The 5000-nt window shown below is 34.7% G+C and overlaps 1 protein-coding gene across 3 annotated transcripts in view; it reads right to left on the bottom strand.

Annotated features, from left to right (window-relative positions):
• The window catches only part of LOC137643911 (Ig-like and fibronectin type-III domain-containing protein 2), a 274344-nt gene that overhangs the window by 54694 nt on the left and 214650 nt on the right, over positions 1-5000 (bottom strand). The window lies entirely within an intron of this gene.

Here is a 5000-nt window from a genome sequence, read left to right as displayed (position 1 = left end):
TGCTCGAGAGAGAGAGAGAGAGAGAGAGAGAGAGAGAGAGAGAGAGAGAGAGAGAGAGAGAAGAAGGTTTATGAGCTAAAATACTAGCACAAAAAACCAACAAAAGCACAGGAAGACAACATAGAACTACATATATACATGTAACCGTTTTGTTTTGAGAGAATAAAACACAAAAAAATGAACAATAACGAGCAAATTTCAGGTAAAAGGGTAAAATTTGCTTCTGTAACGAATATAGTCAAATTACACCATACTTTAACGAAATAAAGAGGCATGAGAGTTGTGCCTTCCTGTGCACTAATGTAATACAAGTTCATACTTTCAGTATTTTTTCTGTTGAAGTATGAAATTCACACTAAAGTTCAAATACGAGTTATACTTTGACAATTAGATTACCTCAAAAAATTTGGACCTAGATAATATTTAAATTTTCCATGAGGAATCTTAGTTGTATGGTTAATATACCTAATTGAAACTACCAAGAAATGGTAAAAACATTATAAAAAATGAGCTGTCATATTTTGTCAAGAAAATTCCTTCAATAAGGAAAAGCATAACAATATTACCTATAACGTATTCGAGAAATCAACTGTCAGTAAAATCATAAATGCATAAATAATTAAAGCAACATAAAATACGAATTTTAAGGTAATATTTCACAGAAGGAAAAACATTGTAGATGAAGTGATATTTACAGTTGAAATGAAAATTAGGATATTATGGATTACAATGTCTACAATATATGAACGTATGAAGTCACACGCTCCCAGAGGTATGAACAAATATAGGAATTCTCCAACTAGCAAGTCATTAAAGTTAAGAATATGAAAACCATTTATGGAAAACAGGATTTACTTGGTAAGCCAAATAATATCTTATAAATAATGGTATTAATAAAGCAATTTGTGAAAAAAAAAAAACACCAAGATTAAGTAAGGAGAAGATCACGCTTGGTAGAGTAAATGCTGGAGTAGAAATAAATAACGTCAAGTGCCTCTTTTGACCGAATATGTAAGTCATTCAGATGAAATTTAATAAAGCATAATTGTGGTATAAATTTCCATTACTATGTATGTTATGCTCTACCCTGTTTTTGTATTTATCTGTTTTATTTCACTTCTATTCGGTCACTGGTAAGCCACCAAAGGTAAGCTGACGTAGGCTGTGCATGGAATATTGATACTCATATTCACTGGCTTGTAAAGTTTACTTTATTTCTAGTTTCTTTGAATGAAAACTAATTAAAAGAATTTACGTTTATCTTCTTCATTCCAACTTTCATCCTTACATTAAGGGGTCGGTTGCATGATGCTCCCTCTTCAATACTTTTTATCAAAGGCATCCTATTCCACCAAAACTTTTCTCCAGATCATTCTTCACCTTATCTCGTTTTCTAATTCTCTGCCTCCTTCTTGATCTTCTCCGTCCCCATCAAAACCAGGAGATTATCAACACGTGAGACTAGATACGTCTGGGGTTTAATTAGGAGTTGGAAAACAAACTATACTTCACCGAAACTCCCAGATCAGATGTCAAAAGTTTCGCTTCAATTCAAATTTCGGTTTCATGGAAAGGTACGGATGGCTGAATTGCAAATCTTTATGGATTCTGAAATAAGTATTTGATACAACAAACATAATCTTTTCTATTAATGACAAAATTTTCATTTAATTGTCACTATAAATACATATTAATATGAAAAAAAAAATCTTATTATCTTAAATGAACACTGAAAATATTCAAAATCGCGTTCTGGTCATAAATCTTCCAAGAGACGAAAGATGAAAGATTATATCTCAACACAATGCCATCCATCTTGTTATTCAGGACAGGAGTTTTACCAGGTCACGTAAAATTCGTGTTTTGTATGTATGCTGAACTCTCTCTCTCTCTCTCTCTCTCTCTCTCTCTCTCTCTCTCTCTCTCTCTCTCTCTCTCTCTCTCTCTACCACGTTTTTTCTACTACGGAAAAATTCCTTTTCATTCAGCATACCTGAAAGGAAAGTCCTATATCCTGTTGTAGCCTTTGATTAGAATACGAAAGACCTTTTAATATAATACATAATATTATACCGTATATGAAATTACGGATGATGCTTTAAAATCATAGTATTTTCTTCCTTTCCAAGTTTCCAGCAGCATGTTTATGAAAATGTATCTATCTTTTATGTCTATGACTTTTTCAGAATAATTTGTCACAATAATTTTCCGTTGTGAATTTATTAAATAATCCATATTTCTCTATAAGCAATAGCTACACTGTTCATTACCATTTTGCAACTTTGATTTATAATCACACTAATATGATAACTATTACTAAATAATTCTAAAAACATTTTCAACAAATAAAGGATATTTTCGAAAAGTCTATTTACAGGTAGAATAAATTCGAAATTTTCTTAACGAGAGAGTTTTGACCAGGAAGCGAAAGAGGACTAAGATCGCTCATTATATTGAAATTCTATAAACAACATAGTTAATCTTAAGTCCTCCCATCACATTCGTAAGAAATTGAATAATTCTCGAGGGTAGATTGTGACGTCACGTGGGTTTTTTTCTGGGTATTTTTTTATTTCAAAAGGGGCAGAGATAAAATTCCTTGCACTCACAGGGGCTGGATCTATCTCAAAGGCAGAGATAGAAGAGAGGGTTCAGGAGATACGAAAGGTCAGCAAAATTCCTCAAAGACAGCCTTGAGATTGAAAATGGAGGAGTCGATAAGGCACAGAGAGAGAGAGAGAGAGAGAGAGAGAGAGGAGAGAGAGAGAGAGAGAGAGAGAGAGAGAGAGAGAGAGAGGGGGGGGTCTTAAGAAATCTTCAGAAATATAGACTTTTCTTGTGTAACAGCAGTGGCCTCGAAAGCATTTTACAATCCAACAAGAAATTAATCTCTGAACTTGGACTTATTATTAATAAAACACCTGAAAATAAATAGCGTTCTTAGATCAGCATTTCTCGAAAAATTATTTTTCAATTCAGCAAACATTTCATTATACAGATTCAAAGATGTCTCAAGTAAAAAAAAAAAAAAAAAAAAAAAAAAAAAAAGCGGAAGGAATCATATTTACCCATCACTTACAAATTAAGTGTTCATCAATAAGAAAAATGTATCTACTTTTGAGAACTAAAGTAATAACATCTCAGTACAGATGTCACAAAAGTAAGAAGACAAGCTTGTATGCTTTCGCTGAAAAAAAAAAAAAAGATTTATTTAACACGGAATATTGATGGATAAGAAATGGAGATCTATATCCTTCACCAAAATCAAAGTTTGTCATAAATTAAATACCCTATAAAATTCTAAGCACCTTTCTTCTCCAGCTAAAAATGTAGAACTCAGGGGACAGTGAGAACCTGTTTGAACCCCCCCCCCCCCCCCCCCACCCCGGGTCTCCAAGGAAAGGTCCGAAAATAAAAGTATGTATATTCAAAATTATCATTGTTTGGAAAAAGTGAGTGGGCTCTTTATTATCTCAGGACCCAGGGCCCCCAAATCTCTAGTTAGCCCCCTGGTCCGAGAACTATTTGTAAAATTTAACACCTAACCAACACCTTTATTTACCGTATCAGATACTCAGTCAGTATCAGGAAAACCTTCTTCCAGTTTATTTTCTAGTTTTACACAGTAAAGATGTAAATAGATTCCATGACCCAAGCCCTCCATTTACGCCTTTCGTGAAATTTACTCCACAGAAGTAAAATCAAGACAATCAATGTGCCAATTTATTGATTAGTGACCTACTTCCTCTTTTCAGCGATTTTCATTCAATACGTTCATTAAATCAATACCAACTTTCCATCGGTTAATTACTCTCAGGTTGGTGCATCATCTTCAACAGTCGCCCTAAGTGGAGATTTTAAAGGCCGCTCATGAATGGCAGAGGCAAGGGACAGCGGCAATACCCTAGCAGGACAATGCATACATATGATCAGTGCCCAAGCTCTTTTCCACCCAAGCTAAGACCAAGGAAGGCCAGACAATGGCTGCTGATGACTCAGCGTGTAGACCTATAGGCTCCCTCAAACCACCATCCTTAGTTCAAGAGGATGGTGAGGTATCAGATACTACAATAAACTATCAAGCTTGAGCGGGACTTGAACCCCAGTCCGGCAGAACTCTAGATGTTTTACTGAGATGTCAAGGGGGGACAGAGGAAAGGGGGTTATATCGGCTCTGCGTGGGTAGGGTCTGATCGTGTTTGGAAGATTGGACGCAGATGCCACCCAAGAAGAGAATGGAATGCAAAGAGAGAGAGAGAGAGAGAGAGAGAGAGAGAGAGAGAGAGAGGAGAGAGAGAGAGAGAGAGAAAGCACGTTTAGGATGTAACGCAGGAAGTGGCTTGAGCTTCATGTATGTAGAGCATGCAATTTTGCTCCTATCACATTATACCCTAATTTCTCTCTCTCTCTCTCTCTCTCTCTCTCTCTCTCTCTCTCTCTCTCTCTCTCTCTCTCTCTCTCTCTCTCTCTCCAAGTTGATTTCTTCACCGAGAACAGTTGAACGACCAATGACATACTCAACATATAATGATTAATTTCACAAATGAAAATGGCCCATCATTTTGCTTTATTACAAAAAAAAAAAAAAAAAAAAAAAAAAAAAAAAGTTTTGTTCCGAGTGAGATCAATGATTTAGGGGGATACAAAACCTTACCAAGTTCCATTTTATATGAATACATTTTAATATTTTAAGTAAACAACCCTAGAGTGCAGGACTAGATAAAATTCCTGTGTAATCTCACATGTAAATGTGTTCGCCGTGCATTTCGAAATGTGTTGCGCAATAAATTCAAATGCAAATAAACAAAATATTTATTTTATTACTTTTTGATTCTAGATTCCACAGGCTCTATATAGTGCGCATTTCATGAACTGCTTTAGTAAACAGGAAAAACAAATAAATGTGAATGGAGATAAGTCTTACACAAACAAAGAAGAAAAGTAAAAATAATGAAGTTTTATTCCGAAATAAAAAGTAAAAACATAAAATATATAATTTG

This window comes from Palaemon carinicauda, chromosome 7, assembly GCF_036898095.1.
Source record: "Palaemon carinicauda isolate YSFRI2023 chromosome 7, ASM3689809v2, whole genome shotgun sequence".
Lineage (NCBI taxonomy): Eukaryota > Metazoa > Arthropoda > Malacostraca > Decapoda > Palaemonidae > Palaemon > Palaemon carinicauda.
Note: the sequence above shows the minus strand (reverse complement) of the source record. Positions and strands in the feature narration are given on the sequence as shown.